The sequence below is a fragment of the Erpetoichthys calabaricus genome, chromosome 1 (genome assembly GCF_900747795.2).
Source record: "Erpetoichthys calabaricus chromosome 1, fErpCal1.3, whole genome shotgun sequence".
Taxonomy (NCBI): Eukaryota; Metazoa; Chordata; class Cladistia; order Polypteriformes; family Polypteridae; genus Erpetoichthys; species Erpetoichthys calabaricus.
Genome location: NC_041394.2, coordinates 134028720 through 134049123, shown reverse-complemented (window position 1 = coordinate 134049123; position 20404 = coordinate 134028720). Strand labels below are relative to the sequence as shown.

At 42.4% G+C, this 20404-nt stretch overlaps 1 protein-coding gene across 1 annotated transcript in view; it reads right to left on the bottom strand.

Moving 5' to 3' along the window:
• LOC127527154 (uncharacterized) overlaps window positions 1-20404 on the bottom strand; it is a 448528-nt gene that overhangs the window by 85475 nt on the left and 342649 nt on the right. The gene's annotated exons all lie outside the window — the stretch shown is intronic.

Genomic DNA, 20404 nt, shown 5'->3' with positions numbered 1-20404 from the left:
CTAACGACCAAGACATTCAGCTCTAGTACAAACATACAAATTAAATGCAAATTGCCACTTATTATCATAATTCTTCTCAATGGGAAATTAAAATGTGTGAATAAAGTGCATTAACCATGAGTGCCATAGCTAATGGACAGGCATCCTAATTAGGATGACGGGCAATTGCTTGTCTAACCAAAACATCATGGGGAAAGAAAATGCATGAAAAGACATTCAAGCCAGGTTGGTTGCCAGTTCTTTTCCCGGTTGGTAGGCCATAGTGGAAGGACAGAGGTGGTCTGCTTCCTGGGGTCATATATTCCCCTGATACACAGCATGGCAACATTCCCCTGGTGGAGCTGCCATTTGTACAACAGTGGGCATTGGTAGGAGTTGTAGTCTGGATGGTCAGCCCTTTTTTGGGTACTTTATTGCCACCAAAGGGAACTGCATGGGAACATTGTTCCTACTTTAGGGGGCTTCCATCTAGCCCAGAAGTGCTTCCACAGTAAGTGCTTCTCAGTCAGCATAAAAGTCACCTCATCTTCATCAGGGAGTCAGAGTCAGGAGGAAGAAGACAATGCTCACTTTGCAGGTGGAAAGCGACAGAGATGCATTTGATTTATTTGATTATACTGTGTGGACTGACCTAAAAGTATCATTATAAAATAAAATAAGTTTGTTTTAACTGTGTCTGTGGCAGTGGTGTCTAGTGTTTGAGGCACACTGGTGCTCCCTACAGTCCACAAAAGTAAAAGGTAGCCTTCCTTCAATAACAAGCACCACATTACAAACCACCGAGTTTACAATTGAGAATAATAAACCATATTCCAAAATATCTTGTGGCAACATAGTACTGCAGTTAAAATTGTAGCTATTCACCAATCTTTATATTGTATTACAGGACCAGCAAATACAGTTTGCAAAGTTTGTGCCAGAGTTTTTTTGGGTTTGATGAGTTTGTAATATGTAAAAATCAAACAACCAAACAAGTGATCAACCAAGAAATGCTTCAAAACGTACATTTATCAACACAGTAACTTTAAAAGTATCAACTCATGCAAGGAGGTTGTTCCTCGAAGTCTTCAATTTTGGAAACATCTCAAAGGTGTCAAGAGCTTCTGAAAAGTGTGCTTTACCTTTCTTGGGTAACTCCAGTTCTTTGCATAGCTGGAGCCCATGAGCAGAATTCAAGCCTTTGCAACAGTGTCATAGGGGGACACTTTTACATTTTTTTTGTGCACTGGGTGGTTCCATTAGGCACCCACTGTTGGGACTGGGGGGTGAGAAGTTAAAAGGCTGTCTGTTCTTATTAATGGCATTTGCTGTCTTGCAAGGGAGTCACTGCTTTGAAGTCTGGCCTTGGAAGATGCCTGTATTTACCTGGCTTGGAAATATTGGTTCCTAATCAGCATATCTGTACTTATTAATGTTTGGTAACCATACATTTTGTTAACTTATGTTTTTATTAATTGTTAAACCCAGGCAATTTAGATGTGCCATTGATTAAACTGTTTGTCCAGGACTGACAACAGCAGGGGCTGAAGTAAATATAAACTCCTGGCCAGCAGAAGGCAGGGGGAGAGTCCACAGGAAACGCTGCCAAGACACTCGGACAGGGCACAGGGGCTTGCAGGCAGACAAGGGTACCTGGCTGGCACGACGTGAGGCACAAGGACGGCACCATTTACTTCCAGGGAGGAAGAGACAGCTCCACAAGGAGACGCCAGTTGTGGGTCCAGCGAAAGAGGGAAACCGCATGAGAGGACCAAGCGAAGCTGACAGATGAGGAATGAGGCGTGCCTAGGTCCCAGCCACACAAGGAGCCCAGAGTGGAAGAAAAAGGAACAACGAAGAGACGCTGACAGGAAGTCAACAATTTCACACAACTTCTGCCGGGGAACAGAGTGCATCCATGAACAATTAAGTGTTGGGGTAACACAGTGCCCAAACTGGACTCTGCACCACTAAAGGTTGTATCCTCCAATTCTTGTTTTTACGGACTTTTAGAGTGTGGACTGTGTATTTTCCTTTTAAAAAAGGGAAATTAATTCCTGATATGTTTAGGTTCTGTTATGTTCGTTTATCTTTTTAATGTACCTTATATTGTCTTGTACAATAGAACTTACTGTTGCCTTTTTCTGAAATTACTGTTGTATCTTTCATTGTGTGTTTACTCACCGCTCAATTTAAAGAAACCTGTATGCTATTATTGGTAAATTTCAGGAGTTCCCAGTCTCTTAATAAAACTGGGTGGCGTAGTCGGATATTTTAATGGTGTCTAAGTTAGATTACCTATAAGTGTGACCAGACACCTGTGACAACAGTATTACAATTATTCAATACCACAGTTCCCTCAATCGTGATGCACACAATGGCGGAAGCAGAGCCCTCCTCTATTGGTGTATAGAGGATGTATTTTAATGACATTTTCAGTATACTCCCCTTTAATATTTTCTTAAACATTTGTCAAACAAATGAGAAATTGGTTTTGACAAGTCTGCATACAATGCTGTATTTTGGAAATTTCTTTTGAAGTTACTAAGCACAAATCAGAGAAAACTATAAACCACTGAATTAATGGGATGATGTAAGTGCAGACAAATTTTACATACATTTACCAATGTGACTAATATTGTTATGATTGGACTGCCTATTTAACTTTTACATGTTTTTTTTTATTTTGAGAGATCTGATACTTATGATTTATTTTTCATTTTGATGCAGATTCTGAACTTTTCATTAGCTTTTCAATTCTGACATCCCAGTTCTCCCAAATGTTCTTGAAAATCAGTGTCTTTTCCCAGACTCCCACAAGTGATTCACAATCTCCTGGAAATCCATCCTGCAACTCCCAAGGGAGACAATGACTCTGATACAAGCAATTCCTGAAAAGGTCCCTGCACATGGCTCCCTAGTACCTTTACTGTGTGCATGGATCTCACCTAAACTTCCTGACATCAGTTATGCAAGAATAGGATGTCTGTCAACCAGATGCCTAATTTCATTTTTGTTATTTTATTTGAACAGTTATCACCACCATTTGCTTTAGTTATGACCATCACTATTTTATTCATCTGTTGGAAATCACAAGACAATGATTATATTTTTATATTATGTACATTAAAGAACCATCAACAATAAATCAAATCAAATTAATAATATATTGAACAATTATTATAAAAGTAAAGTTGAATAAATTGTACTCTGCAGCTACATGAATAAAAGGTAAAGTACCACTTCCGGTTAGCAGAAATAGCCCAAAAGTTGATAGAAATCTACATTTTGTACCTAATACTTGCATGAAAAATTTGGTTGATCTAAGTGAAAGTTTACTCAAGTTACAGTATGGTGTTTACATACTTTGGCAAGCGGCTGGGGGTGGCACCCAGCCGGGATGCCCGGAAAGGACCGGAGGAGGGATTACGCCTCCTCCAGACCACGAGGGGGCAACTGCCCTGGTGTCTTTGGGGACCACGGGAACTGAGCTTGGAAGCTCAACCCTATAGGGGGCCATGGTCACCACCAGGGGGCACCCCGATGCCTGAAGAGCCCTGGTCCTCAGCACTTCCACCACACCCAGAATTTCTGTGGGGGAAGAAGACCAGGGACACCCGGAGTGCTTCCGGGTGCGCAGCTGGTACTTCCACCACACTGAGGAGTGCCGGCGGAAGGTTATCGGGAGGCACCTGGAGCACATCCGGGTGATTATTAAAGGGGCCGCCTCCCTCCGTTCCGTGGTTGGAGTCAGGAGAGGAGACGGACAGAGCTTGGTGGAGAGGATTGGAGGCGGTGAAGAAGGCATTTGGAAAGGCCTGGACTTTGGGGGAGTTTTGGGGTTGTGTGCACCTTTGTAAATAATAATAGTTGTAAATAAAGTGTGTTGGGTTTATTAACGATGTCTGCCTGTCTGTGTCCGGGCCGTGTTCCACAATACACACACACACAAGCACACGCACACACACATGCACACACACACACACAGACATAATTCCAAAAATTGTATTTTTGGACTCAGGGAGGTCTAAAATGTTGAGATTAATCAAAATCTTGAAATGGAATTTTTGGAGGAGTCCAATACTTTCCCTATACTTTGTATACGAGAAAGTAAAATTAGAGGGTTGAGACCATATGGAACTCTTATTTGGAAACCTGCAGGGCTGTGGTTCCAATGGGCAGGGTTATTTGGGTCTTTGAGTGACACTTGAAGGAGATGACAGTCATGCAAAAATTCTACCTGCCCCAATAGTGCTTCCCAGGTACAACACTGAAGTACCAGAAGTACTCCTGTGTCTGAGTTGAAAAGAGTCTCCCTCTGCTACTGTTATGCATAGGAAGACAATGCTCACCTAGACAGGAGGAAGAGGAGTGAAAAAGAAAAAATACTGTTAGGTCCGTAAGTATCTGGATATTGATGCAATATTTTTTTGTATACCATTACAATGGACTTGAAATTAAGCAGTCAAGATGTGGCAGAAGTATGGACCTTCAGCTTTAACTTAAGAGGCTTAACAAAGGTAGTGCATTAACCTAAACTACAGCCATTTTTCACAGTCCCTACATTTTCAGATGCTCAAAAGTAATTTGTCAAAGTAATATAAAATATAGGTATTGTTTTAATACTTGCATTTAAATCCTTTGCAGTCAATGACTGCCTGAAGTCTGAAACCGATGGACATCACCCAATGCAGAGTTTCCTAATATGAGATGTTTTGCCAGGCCTTTACTGCTGCCTTCAGTCACTGCTTGTTAGTTGGTCTTTCTGCCTTCAGTTTTGTCTTCAGTAACTGAAAAGCGTGCTCTATTGGGTTGTGATTGACTTGGCCATTGAAGAATATCTCATTTGTTTACCTTGAAAAACTCTTGGGTTGCTTTCACTGTATGTTTGGGTCATTAACCATTTACAGTGTAAAGCACCTTCCAATCAGTTTTTGCAGCATCTGGCTGAATCTGAGCAGACAGTATAGCCCTATTGTGATTGTGAATTTCCCCTTGGGATTAATAAAGTATCTATCTATCTATCTATCTATCTATCTATCTATCTATCTATCTATCTATCTATCTATCTATCTATCTATCTATCTATCTATCTATCTATCTATCTATCTATCTATCTATCTATACACTTCAGAATTCATCCTACCTCTGTCAGCAGTTACATTATCAATAAACACCAGTGACCCAGTTCCATTTGCAGACATACATGCCCATGCCATAACACTGCCTCCACCATGTTTGACTGATGATGTGGTATGCTTCACATCATGAGATGTCCCTTTCTTTCTCCATACTTTTCTCTTCCCAACATCCTGGTACATGTTGATCTTGGTTTCATTTGTCCAAAGAACCTTATTCTAGAACTGAGCAGGCTTTTGAAGATGTTTTTTAAAGTCTAATCTGGCCTTCTTGTATAACCAGTGGTTTGCATCTAGAGGTAGGCCCTCTGTATTTACATTCATAAAAGCATCTCTCGATTATAGACTTTGACAGTAATATGCCTACCTCCTCAAGAGTGCTCTTGACCTGGCTAGATGTTGTGAAGAGGGTTTTTCTTCACCAAGTAAAGAATTCTGCAGTCATCTGCTTCAGTTTTCTTCTGTGATCTCCCAGGCCTTGTGGTGTTGCTGAGCTCATCAGTGCATTTCTTCTTTTTAAGAATGTACCAGATTTTTGATTTTGGCATTCCTAAAGTCTTAGCTTTCTCTCTGATAGGTTTATTTTGTTTTATCAACCTAATGATGGCTTCCTTCACCTTGACACCTCTTTGGACTTCATGTTGAGTTCCAGTGAATAGCTACCAATTGCAAATGCAGTGCTTTGAATCAACTCCGGACCTTTTATCTACTTAGTTTGTCATGGAATAATGAGGGAACAGGCCACATGTGGCCATGAAACTGCTTGTCAGTCACATGTCCCATTACTTTTGAGCCTCTGAAAATGGAGGATCTCTGTCAAAAATGGCTCTAATTTCTGAAATTTTGATGCAATACCTTTGTTATAGATGAAAGTCTATACTTCTATCACATCTTGATTGCTTAATTTCAAATCCATTGAGGTGGTAGTCTATACATAAAGAAATTTACAAAAAAGTTTAAATACTTATTTACAAAAAAAGTTTAAATACTTATCAACCTAACTGTAAACAGTATTCTGTTTGCTGTCATGACAGTATATTCTGCAGGAGTTTGGAGCTTATGGTAAAGGTATTATGCTAAGAAAAAGATCCTTTATACTGGAACGTGTGTGAAGCAGTGTTGTTTGGGGTTTGAGATGCAGGATTCCTCCTATCGGTTCACAATGTCTACATGCATTTTAAGAAGTGTGCACTTCTCCTGTACCACATCATAGCAAATGTGATGACATAAATAAAGTTTTAACATGTAACAACAATGATTGATGTGAAAAATAAAAGACAGGAATGTACATATACTAGGAACTCTTTGATAAATTCCTCAGCGGACTTGCCAAGGGACTCAGTGAATGACGGTGTCTCAGCTACTATAAATATGTTGCTGGTTAAAATGAAAATTAATAATTACAATAACTCTGGAGAAAACAATTAATATTGTTGTTCACCATACAACTTTAGAGCAAGCAAAAGACAATGAAAAATAATTGTAAACATTTTGATACCAGTATTTTAGAATTTTGACAAGCCAAAAACTGCCTGCAAAGATGAGAATTTTATTTTGTACCCGAGTGAATGAATCCAGCATGGATTTTCTGATTGCAACTTCACTCAAAAATGTTTAGGAGTTTCAGACTATTAAAGGTACATTGATAACACTTAATCCTCAACTAGGAAGATGGAAAATGTTTAGAGTGGCTAACCAGCAACAAACTTCCCTGTCCTCAGCTCCTTTCACCTAATCCAAAAAACACTGATGGTGAGAGCAAAGTCAGAATAAACTAAAATTGTTAATAGTTCCTGGAGTTTCTCCAAATGGAAGGAAAGGTGTGTGTGGGTAGAGAGGCGGGCAGGGGTTACTTAATAAATTGGCCTCTGCTTTCCTGGGTATTCTTATGTCTTCGGATATTTTCAATGTTTTCATCTGGCTACTTCATTTTAAAGACATCACCATCCAGGTCAGGACATGCAATTTGACAACCTCTTAATTTTTCTGGTAATTGCCCCCTGTGTACTTGACACTGTTCTGCCGGCCATACATGTCAATAAATGATTATGGCTCTTTTACAGTTAGGCTTTTTGATGCCAAGGCTTCCACCACTGCCAAAACTTGGATGCCAGTTAGGTAAAACGTGTAATGGAATATGCCTTCTGCTATTTTCTTAAGTATGTGTACACTTTACTCTCATATGTTTTTATTTATGAGGGTGCCATCATTTTCATAGGTGTTGCTTCCTGCCTCAAAAATGAGGTGTACTTTATACGTAAAGCTTGGTATTTCAGTCTAAGCTTGAGAGCTGCAGGATGTGACACTTTCATCAGAAGAAGACAGCAGGACTGTATCCCGTGTATCCAGTGACTGACATTCCTGGTTATCCTGCATAGCAACATCCTGGCAAAACTGAATCACAGATAGCAAACTAGGGCAGTGCCCAAAATGAAAATAAAATGCCACGGGAAGTCATATTTCAAAAATAACTTCTTTTGAATCAAAAAAACAATCTGACCATTAAATTCCTTGACCTCTAGAAACACTAAAACAAGATCTTCATTATTTTAGAGGCCATGGAAAAGGCTAAAAAAATATCAAGCAAAGTCCAGATCATAACATCCACTGTTCCAGCTGATTGGGAAGAATGACATTAACAAACTCTTCTGGTTATGGGGATTCTACATCTGACCTTTCCAAAGGACAAAGTGTGAGGATAACTGATTGAGCTTGTATAAACGTCAGTGTGTCTTTGTCCTTTGGGTTTTCTAGTGAGGTCAAAATAAAAAACTGACTTCCAAAATCTACGTTTTGGTATATTAGAGTATACGCTGTCTGATTTTGAAATATCTAGAATTGAAGACAGGGCTCTTGGGCAGTAAATGGTGTCTATAGTTTAAAATGTCCAATTCACATAAACACATTTTAGTTTTGTGCACAAATCTCATGTTCCAGAATTGTGTATTTAACATTATTTCAGAAGAAAATACGTGTGTTTTGTGTTTTTAACATTATTTCAGCAGAAATAACAGGCGGATCGGTGCGGCATCCACAATGATGCAGGCTCTGCATCGGTCTGTCATGGTGAAAAAGGAGCTGAGCCGCAAGGCAAAGCTCTCAATTTACCAGTCGATCTACAGTATGTTCCTACCCTCACCTATGGTCATGAGCTATGGGTAGTGACCGAAAGAACGAGATCGCGAATACAAGCGGCTGAAATGAGTTTCCTCCACAGGGTGTCTGGGCTTTCCCTTAAAGATAGGGTGAGAAGCTCAGTCATCCGGGAGGGGCTCAGAGTACAGCCGCTGCTCCTCCGCATCGAGAGGAGTCAGATGAGGTGGCTCAGGCATCTGATCTGGACACCTCCCTGGTGAGGTGTTCCAGGCACGTCAAACCGGGAGGGGGCCCCGGGGAAGACCCAGGACACGCTGGAAGGACTATGTCTCTCGGCTGGCCTGGGAACACCTTGGGATTCTCCCGGAAGAGCTAGAAGAAGTGGCCGGGGAGAGGGAAGTCTGGGCATCTCTGCTCAAGCTGCTGCCCCTGTGACCCGATCTCGGATACGCGGAAGAGGATGGATGGATGGATGGATGGAAAATACATGTGTTTTCGACGTTGATCATAACATCCTTCACATCTTCTACAACTCTGGAATGGTCATTGCATTTTTTTATGTTGTGGTATGCTTGGCTGGTAACATCAGGAAAGGCCCAATGAATTAACAAGCTAATTGAACATTATGGGACAAACTCTGGATCCCCTGGAGGTAGTACCCATGGAGAGGATTAAAACAAAACTGAATGCCATTTTGAACAATGCTCCACTTCCTCTATGTGGCACACTAACACTGAGGACTTTCAGCCATTGAATCATTCAGAAGAAGTGTGTCAAGAAACACTACCCGGGCTCCATTATAACAACAGAAATATGCCTGTATAATGCCTCACTGTGGCTGTGACTGTCAAATTAGAAGTCTTCTTTTCCATCCATCCATCCATTTTCCAACCCGCTGAATCCGAACACAGGGTCACGGGGGTCTGCTGGAGCCAATCCCAGCCAACACAGGGCACAAGGCAGGAAACAATCCTGGGCAGGGTGCCAACCCACCGCAGAGTCTTCTTTTCTTTCTTTATAAAAGTTTATTCCTTTATAGTCATTCTGTTGTGTGTTCGGACCATGCTGTGTGCGTATATATATTTATTTATTTATTTATTTAAAGAGCTTCTCTAAAAAGCCATAGTTCCCCCTGGGGACAAATAAAGTTCAATTTACATTTGTGGGAGCTGTCAAAATATCCAAAATGTTAACTGAGTATATTTATTTTTGACGTTGCTTTCCTAATAACTATTGCCTAATAAACACAACCTAATAATTCAGAATTTAGAGTACATCATTTAAAATAATATTATACTGCTTATCAACCAGCTGTAAAATTTATTTTGTGGCACATGTTCAAATTGGAATTGGACACTGTTATTTTAAATGTGTTTTGCACAGTAATGTTTACCTGATATTAGGAAATAATGTGCTAATAACAAAATTCAACATGAAGCAGTGTCTGCTTTATACTTTGCACGTAACTTTAGTGTGATGTGCTTTGGCATGCTGAATCCTAGGATTCGATCACAATCTGTTTGTGGGATGAAATTCAATGGAACAATAAGTTCATCTAATTCAATAAGTTAATTAATACTTAAGTTCAGGCATGGAACACATTACAAATTAATTCACCTAATACTGGTGAACATAAAAGAAGAATTTTAACATTGTATTATTGCAAGAACTCACTGTATCTAAAATGTAATAATTTTACAACTAGTAACATTAGTTGGATTTTAATATCGACCCAGACTAATTACCAAAATGACCAAACCAGCTAAATTAATTTGAAGTGTGACTTGCTAATACCCCTCCTTTAACCGCCACCTTATCATGGTGGAGGGGTTTGCGTGTCCCAATGATCCTAGGAGCTCTGTTGTCCGGGGCTTCATGCCCCTGGTATGGCCACCCAGGGCAAACTGGTCCTAGGTGAGGGATGAGACAAAGACAGGTTAAACAAACCTTCTGTGATGAATGAAAACTTTGGACGATGTTTTCCCTTGCCCGGACGCGGGTCACCGGGGCCCCCCTCTGGAGCCAGGCCTGGAGGTGGGGCTCGATGGTGAGCGCCTGGTGGCCGGGCCTGCACCCATGGGGCTTGGCCAGGCATAGCCCGAAGAGGCAACATGGGTCCCCCTTCCCATGGGCTCACCACCAATGGGAGGGGCCAAGGAGGTCGGGTGCAGTGTGAGTTGGGTGGTGGCCGAAGGCGGGGACCTTGGCGGTCCGATCCTCGGCTACAGAAGCTGGCTCTTGGGACGTGAAATGTCACCTCTCTGAAGGGGAAGGAGCCTGAGCTAGTGCACGAGGTCGAGAGGTTTCCGGCTAGATATAGTTGGACTCACCTCGACGCACAGCTTGGACTCTGGAACCAATCTCCTTGAGAGGGGCTGGACTGTCTACCACTTTGGAGTTGCCCCCGGTGAGAGGCGCAGAGCGAATGTGGGTATACTTATTGCCCCCCGACTTGGAGCCTGTTCATTGGGGTTTACCCCGGTGGACGAGAGGGTAGCCTCCCTCCGCCTTCGGGTGGGAGGACGGGTCTTAACTATTGTTTGCGCGTATGCGCCGAACAGCAGTTTGGAATACCCACCCTTTTTGGAGTCCCTGGAGGGGGTGCTAGAGGGCATACCTTCTGGGGACTCCCTCGTTCTGCTGGGAGACTTCAATGCTCACGTGGGCCATGACAGTGAGACCTGGAAGGGCGTGATTGGGAGGAATGGCCCCCCCAATATGAACCCGAGTGGTGTTTTGTTATTGGACTTCTGTGCTCGTCACGGATTCTCCATAACGAACACCAAGTTCAAGCATAGGGGTGTTCATATGTGCACTTGGCACCAGGACACCCTAGGCCTCAGTTCAATGATCGACTTTGTGGTTGTGTCGTCGGACTTGCGGCCACATGTCTTGGACACTCGGGTGAAGAGATGGGCGGAGCTGTCAACTGATCACCACCTGGTGGTGAGTTTGCTTCGATGGTGGGGGAGGATGCCGTTCAGGCCTGGTAGGCCCAAACGTGTTGTGAGGGTCTGTTGGGAACGTCTGGCCGAGCCCCCTGTCAGAAGTAGCTTCAACTCCCACCTCCGGCAGAACTTCGACCACATCCCGAAGGAGGTGGGGGACATTGAGTCCGAATGGGCCATGTTCCGTGCCTCTATTGTTGAGGCAGCTGACCAGAGCTGTGGCCGTAAGGTGGTCGGTGTCTGTCGTGGCGGCAATCCCCGAACCCGTTGGTGGACACCGGTGGTGAGGGATGCTGTCAAGCTGCAGAAGGAGTCCTACAGGACCCTTTTGTCCTGTGGGACTCTGGAGGCAGCTGATAGGTACCGGCAGGCCAAGCAGAATGCGGCTTTGGTGGTTGCTGAGGCAAAAACTCGGGTGTGGGGAGGCCATGGAGAACGTCTTTCTGACGGCTTTGAGGAGATTCTGGTCTACCGTCCGGCGTCTCAGGAAGGGGAAGCAGTGCAGTGTCAACACTGTATATGGTGGGGATGGTGCGCTGCTGACCTCGACTCGGGACATTGTGGGTCGGTGAGGAGAGTACTTCGAAGACCTCCTCAATCCCACTAACATGCCTTCCAATGAGGAAGCTGAGCCTGGGGACTCAGAGGTGCGCTCCCCCATCTCTGGGACTGAGGTCACCGAGGTGGTCAAAAAACTCCTTGGTGGCAGGGCCTCGAGGGTAGATGAGATACGCCCAGAGTTCCTCAAAGGCCCTGGATGTTGTAGGACTGTCTTGGTTGACACGCCTCTGCAACATCGCATGGACATCAGGGACAGTGCCTCTGGATTGGCAGACTGGGGTGGTGGTCCCCCTCTTTAAGAAAAGGGACCAGAGGGTGTGTTCCAACTACAGAGGGATCACACTCCTCAGCCTCCCTGGAAAAGTCTATTTGGGGGTCCTGGAGAGGAGGGTCCGTCGGATAGTCGAGCCTCGGATTCAGGAGGAACAGTGTGGATTTCGTCCTGGTCGCGGAACAGTGGACCAGCTCTACACCCTTAGCAGGGTCCTGGAGGGTGAATGGGAGTTTGCCCAACCAGTATACATGTGTTTTGTGGACTTGGAAAAGGCATCCGACCGTGTCCCTCGGGGAATCCTGTGGGGGGTACTCCAAGAGTATGGGGTACCGGACCCCCTGATAAGGGCTGTTCGGTCCCTGTACGATCGGTGCCAGAGCTTGGTCCGCATTGCCGGCAGTAAGTCGAACCCGTTTCCAGTGAGAGTTGGACTCCGCCAGGGCTGCCCTTTGTCACCGATTCTGTTCATAACTTTTATGGACAGAATTTCTAGGCACAGCCAGGGCGTTGAGGGGGTCCAGTTTGGTTGCCTCAGGTTTGGGTCACTGCTTTTTGCAGATGATGTTGTCCTGTTTGCTTCATCAGGCCGTGATCTTCAGCTCTCTCTGGATCGGTTCGCAGCCGAGTATGAAGCGGCTGGGATGGGAATCAGCATCTCCAAATCTGAGACCATGGTCCTCAGCCGGAAAAGGGTGGAGTGCCCTCTCAGGGTTGGTAGTGAGATCCTATCCCAAGTGGAGGAGTTCAAGTATCTCGGGATCTTGTTCACGAGTGAGGGAAGAATGGAGCGTGAGATCGACAGGCAGATCGGTGCGGCGTCTGCAGTAATGCGGGCTCTGCATCGGTCTGTCGATCTATGTTCCTACCCTCACCTATGGTCATGAGCTATGGGTAGTGACCGAAAGAACGAGATTGCGAATACAAGCGGGTGAAATGAGTTTCCTCCGCAGGGTGTCTGGGCTTTCCCTTAAAGATAGGGTGAGAAGCTCAATCATCCGGGAGGGGCTCAGAGTTGGAGCCGCTGCTCCTCTGCATCGAGAGGAGTCAGATGAGGTGGCTCGGGCATCTGTTCAGGATGCCTCCTGGACACCTCCCTGGTGAGGTGTTCCGGGCACGTCTAACCGGGAGGAGGCCCTGGGGAAGACCCAGGACATGCTGGAGGGACTATGTCTCTTGGCTGGCCTGGGAACGCCTTGGGATTCCCCCGGGAGAGCTAGAAGAAGTGGCCGGGGAGAGGGAAGTCTGGGCATCTCTGCTCAAGCTGCTGACCCTGTGACCCGACCTTGGATAAGCGGATGAGGATGGATGGATGGATGGACTTGCTAATATGAGTTACCTTACCTCATTTTTAATTTCAAGCTTAACTAATGTCACTCCTCTAACAACCATAGATCTCTTCAAAGCTAAGAGCTAAGTTGCCTGAGAAGAAACCTTGCAGCCAAAGTAAGGAGACTTATTATTATTATTAAATAGTGACAATCAATGAACCCAGTGGCATTTTTAGCATGAAAAGTCTGAATGGGGGTACCAGAATTGTGCTATACGTGTGCTAATTTCTTAGGTATACATCAACTTACCCAATAACATCTCTTTTGCTAATAACTACTGAAACATTGAAGCTCACATCTTTCACATCCTAAAAAAATCACTCAAACAATTGGATGTATGTGACTGGTTTATCTCAATTGACATCAGATCATTTTTTACCCCCTGACATTGTAATCAAGTGACAAAATACAAATCGTATATAAAGTGTTTAAATGCTAACTGAAGTGAGAGCTTCACAACCGTCCATTGCTCAAGAAATATATGGCTATGATCTCCCTAAATTGAACTGACAAAACCTCAGGTTTAGAACTGAGTGACCTTGAGGTGGAAAAGCACAAGCCTCAATAGCTAAGTTTCCATCCAGTTTTTTGCAACGTTTTGTTATCGACAAACAGAATATACGTAAAAAAAATGTGCGAAATTTGCTGTCTCCAGCCTGTTTCCATCAAACTGGCTTTTTATCGATAAAATGGTGTGCGTGATGACGTCATCCCCCCCCAAAACGAACTGTCGCATAACTTTTGTTGTATCGCGAAAAAAATCTGCCCTTGAGCCGTTTCCATACATAATTTTGTGTATGTCGCAAATTATCTACCTTTTGTTTTCCACGTTACACCCCCTCCACTAAACAAAGAAATGGAGAGATTATTCAGACAGTTTTTTGAAATTTGCCAGCTTACTGTTATTTCAGCTTCACAAATAATTGGAATTGTACATAATATCCGAAGACGACAGCAGAATGAAGCAGTTGCTTGTCTGATAGCCCTAGAGCTCGAAGAAAGTACCCCAGTGCGACGAAACCCACGGGTATGGGAGAGACGACGGAATAAGACCTTCTGGGAGGAGGTGGTGGAGAGACACTTAACAGAAAATCTCTGGCTGCAACATTTTATAATGACACAGCCGACGTTTGAGATGTTGTGTGGATTCATCAGTCCTGATGTTGCGCCCATCACAGGTTGCCACCGACCACCGGTTCCAACCCAAAAGCGGATTGCCATCGCCCTTTACAAGCTGGCAACCTGCGCCGAGTATAGAGTAGTTGGAGAAACTTTCGGGGTTAGTAAAACTACCGTCCATCGATGTGTATATGCTGTGTGCACCGCTATTAAAGAAAAATTAATGCGGCGTTATATCAGACTTCCGACTGTAGCGGAGGCCAATGAAATTGCATACCGCAATTCCTGGGTGCATCTTGTGCCACAGATTTACGGTGCGCTGGATGGCACGCATGTGCCTATTCTTCCCCCGACGGAAGGCTACCGCGATTACATTAATCGCAAAGGGTGGCCATCTATTGTTCTCCAGGCCCTTGTTGATGACAGGTGCATGATACGAGACATTTGCGTTGGCACTCCTGGAAGTGCCCATGATGCAGCTGTGTTTGCAGCATCGGATCTGTACAGGTGAGCCTACCTTTCAACATCCCTTCACAGTGCGATAACAACTGAATTAACCTGCTTCCCTTAAGATTTTTAATTAAAACTGAAATTTGAATTAATACAAAATAATGACGTTTAATCAAAAAAAAACTATCTTCATCAGACCATGCGAACCGCTCCGCCATTCTTGTTTTGATTGCACGTGATGACACATTTATTTGCGTTAAAGCCCTTTTTTCCGACAAAAACTGTTTCCAATGTAGTTTTTGCGACATCTGAAGTATCGATATGGAATTTATGCGCTAAAGTTAAACGGAAAAATATTATGTCGACATGTACAACATTTTATCGATAATTAGCATTTCCATCAGCTATATCGGTAAAAAAATTTGAAGCGCTAAATATTTTTTCACAAAAACTCCTTGGATGGAAACCTGGCTAATGACAAGGAAAGAATATGAAGACTTTACGTGCTGCATGACTCAGACTGCAAACTGCACATCCTGTAGCAGCACTAACTACTATGCGGTGAGATGTTTGCTGGTCAGCTCAATGCCAACAAACAATTACAAAAAATGATTTTCTACATAATACCTGTTCTTTTCACACCAGGATTGTCTGCCTCTTTGAACTAGGAGTATCATACTGCAGGCTTCATTGGTGGATTTTTCAAAATAACACAGTCCTCCTCAGTGGTGGGTGAAAATCAAGTTGCAGCAAAATGTCTAGTGAAGAATGCATTCCTAATATTAATCTCCTTCCTTTTTTCAAATTACTGTGGCTGCCTTTAATGCAGCAAATGGTATTGGACTTTTCATACCTATTCTTTGGCATGTGCTTCACAAACTCAACTGGGAAGAGCTCAAACCAGAAGAGCAAAAGCTCTATCAAAAAAAAATAGGTGATCCACATTTTAATATGGGTTAAGACCTTCATGCCCCATCACTGATAAAGTTCAGGATGCACACTCATGCAAAGTTACAGAATGCTACTAGACCAATTTTCCAAGCTAATAATTACATAATTTCACATACTATAGAATGTAGAGCCACCCTGGGGGCCTGTGATTGAAGAGCCATTTGGGGGAGGAGATTGCCTAATGGTGTTATTACTGTTTCATGAGTCATCACATTAACTTTGTTGACAGTCACTTGTGACAATTTTCAATTTACAAGCATAGAGGTAGCCTCAAGTCAACAACAGGAACGCAGAAACGAAAAAAAATGAAGGCATGAATAAACACCTCATGCTGCACTTTGCAGGTGTATTTAGAAATCTTTCAGTAAGCTAGCTAATGTTACATCAGTTGCCAGTACCCTAGCCATTGGTTTACTGGAGTAACAATAGCATTATGTGAAACTGTTTTGATATCGAGTGTTCAACAGGTATTACCTGATATAATGGTACCTAGCTGATATATGGCTGAGGATTATTTATTACTGCCATATAGACATCAGGACCTGTAAATGTTGTTAAAGGCTGCTGACGTTACTTGGCATATGAAGTGCACTGAGTGTTGTTGCACAGAGGACGCATTTGTAAATGTCACCAACACACAAGTGCTCTCTTACCTCTGAGTTAATTACTGGCTGAATTGTGGAAAAGCACCAGGAAAGCAATTATGACATATAAAAAGAGCACATAGATCAGATGAACATCAGCTATTGGTTAGTTTTTTTTTTTTTAATTTAAAATTTTTAATGTTACTGATTTAGTTAGTGCCTTATTGCCATCTGCTTTCATTGGAAGGACAAAATGGAATTTACATAAATTCATAAGTGTAGGTGATATATTTAAATATTAATTTTTGAAATATCTAAATATTCAGCTTCATTTTGACCTTGTATTTAGATAGATAGATAGATAGATAGATAGATACTTTATTTACTACATTAGATAGGTTTATTAAGCACATTCAGTAGTAGTATTAGTAGATTTTATTTTATTTTTATTAATAGTATTTATTATTATTATTATTATTAGTAGTAGTAGTAGTAGTATTAAAATTGTTTTTGTTGTTATTGTATCACATGTCACAAGTGATACTCTGGCTGTATCAAGAAAAAAAATAGTATCACATTGATACCCCTGACCATTATTATTATTATTATTATTATTATTATTATTATTATTATTATTGTTATTATTAATTTATGGAAACCAATCAAAAAGTTATAGTTAAGTTTGTGATGTGAGCTTCTATGTTTTTTATTTATTATTTATATATTTATTGTCCAAATTAAAGCTGTTATAAGAAATGCTACTGTAGTGGATTCAGGGAGTAGTAGTTGAGGGGTGTTGGGGTCTCAAGAAGAAGGTTCCGCTTAGGGTCCATTTTAGCCAAGGATGGCACTGACAGTTAGCAATATTTTTCTAGGTAAGTAATTACATTGAGTATATTATAGTATATTGGGAAAAAATGCTTGAGACAAATCTGAGGGTTAAACACGTTTTAATAATAATTTAAATTAGTGAGGAAAGGTTATTACTTATTTTACACAACATCAGGTGAACCTGTTCCACACTGCACTTAAATGCAGAAACACCAATGAATTACACTTTACCAAACAAAGACAGGAGTGAAATAAGTTTATAATTGTAATATGGATACAACACCCTTACAGACGGAAGCCCAACTGGCCACCTAAAGAACTGATTGCTTTCCATCTTTGCATGACTGAGGTTATGGGTTTGCTGCAGGAAGTGTTGTATAGAAAACATACAGTGAACTGTCAGTACAAATAACAATCTGAATATACTGGAGCCTTGCCAGGATTTACCATTGGTAGTGGGAGTGTAACAGGGATAAGGCATTCTTACTGACAGTAACCCAAGTGCCAGATAGGGGAGTTTTCATTTGGTTTAATCAGCTAAGTGAGTTGGTCTCTACCCAGTATGACCGTTCACCTGGGAGCTGCAAATCACAAATTGACTACACATGACACACAGCCAGTGTGAATTATAAACTGGTTATCCTAGCGCATAAAAATATAAAAACATTAGAGCAAATAAAAGTATGAAGAAAAATAACTCACATATGCTGCATTATTAATATACATTATATTATAATGAAGTGATGAAGGAAAAACTCAATTAACAGACATGCATGTAAGCAAATATCACCACATAAATGATATTAACATGTTCATGCTTATACAGTTTGACCACCAACCAGTGCACCAGCTCCCCAACTCCCGACACAAGTTCAATCACAATACACGGTTTATTTTGACAGGAAAAATGCTTTTCCTTCATTCCCCTTACAGCAAGCACAGTATTGAAGCACCAGTACAATCTCTCTCTTCAGACTCTTCCACCTTCACTCCTCCTCAGGCAAATGATATCCTCTCCCTCCGGACTCTAGCACTTTTAATGGAGTGAGGTGGCTCCTTTCATAGAGCACCCAGAAGTGCTCCAGGTGTCAACATGATCTCCTTCTAGCAGCATTCCTGCCACAAAGGGCTCTGCTGTTCTCTAGGTGCCCTCTCGCAATGACCACCGGCCCCAAAAGAGCCGAGATTCCAAGCTCCCAACCTATAGCACTGTCCTAAGCCAGGGGGACTGCTCTGTGCGGTTTGAGGGGAAGGTTATGCCCCGTACCAGCTCTCTCTCCTGGTTCTTCCCTTATGCGGGCATCCCAACTGGGTAGAAGCCCCAGCTGTCCATTACAACAGTATATTGTCAAAACTATGCACTATAGTTTGTTGATTTAGTCAGACCTTAAAAAGCTGGAATAAATTCTAATAAACTGCTAGGAACGTATAATTTTCTTGATTGGTTCTAAAAATGAACTCATTGTGTTTCATAAATATATAGCACTGCCTTTGTTTGTGTGCTTGGTATTATAATTTTAAAGCTTATAAACAGAAATAAATGTCTCAATAACTAAACTAAGCTGTTAACTTTGATACACAGAGTTTCAGTGACTAAGCACTTGTTCATACATCCCACCATAGGAAATAATGATTACCCTAAGTTCTTGTCAATAAGCCGCGGCTTATCTAAGGAAAAAAGTTGTGAAAATGAAAAAATAGAATATCGGCTTATACATAAGTCCGGCTTATACATCCATCGCGGGGGTTGCGTTCCAGAGCCACCCGTGAAATAAGAATATCCGCGAAGTAGAAACCATATGTTTATATGGTTATTTTTATATTGTCATGCTTGGGTCACAGATTTGCGCAGAAACACAGGAGGTTGTAGAGAGACAGGAACGTTATTCAAACACTGCAAACAAACATTTGTCTCTTTTTCAAAAGTTTAAACTGTGCTCCATGACAAGACAGAGATGACAGTTCTGTCTCACAATTAAAAGAATGCAAACATATCTTCCTTTTCAAAGGAGTGCAAAGCAAGCAGTCAAAAAAAAAATCAATAGGGTTTTTTGGCTTTTAAGTATGCGAAGCACCGCCGGTACAAAGCTGTTGAAGGCGGCAGCTCACACCCCCTCTGTCAGGAGCAGGAAGAGAGAGGAAGAGAGAGAGAGAGAGAGATAGAGAGAGACAGATAAAAAAAATCAATACGTGCCCTTTGAGCTTTTAAGTATGCGAAGCTCCGTGCAGCATTTCTTTCAGGAAGCAGCTGCACACAGCCCCCCTGCTCACACCCCCCTACGTCAGCGCAAGAGAGAGAGAGAGAGAGAGAGAGAGAGAGAAAGTAAGCTGGATAGCTTCTCAGCCATCTGCCAATAGCGTCCCTTGTATGAAATCAACTGGGCAAACCAACTGAGGAAGCATGTACCAGAAATTAAAAGACCCATTGTCCGCAGAAATCCGCGATATATATTTAAATATGCTTACATATAAAATCACAATTTAAATGACCACTACGCGCTCGTGTTGACTCGGCGACGCCCAGAGCAGAAAGAACGCGCTCCGGCCGCTCCAACTGCGCCATGCGGGGAGTGAGAGAGACACCAATATCTCACACTCTCTCCCCCCTTAAAGAAATTAAATGGGCGCGAGTGAGACCACTGACCTCCCTCCCTTCTATTAGTTATAGGTTATAGTACGTTCGGCTTATCCATGAGTCCGGCTTATCTATGATACGATTTTATTTTAAAAATTCGTATGATTTTTGGTCTCCGGCTAATACATGAGTCCGGCTTATAGACAAGAACTTAGGGTAACTATATAATAAAGTACATGTTTACAAAAACAGGTCTTGTTTTTGTGTTCTCAAATAATTTTCATACTGGGGCTTTGCTAGCCTGTGTGAAATTATATTTGATCCAAAATACTTGTACTTATTAGATCCAGCCCCATACCAGCTTACAAACAAGAACCGGGAAAGAGAAACACTAATGCCCTCTGTGTATCTTAGTATACACAGGATGTCCATATTCTCCCATTTGTAAGCAGTAGTGGTCCAGAGGATTGACAAATGGCTAGAACTGCTTACCAAATCTGTCTGAATAATAGGTCCCGTACACAAAGATAATAGTTGTTCAATGTTAATTTGATGACCTAATGTGCTGCA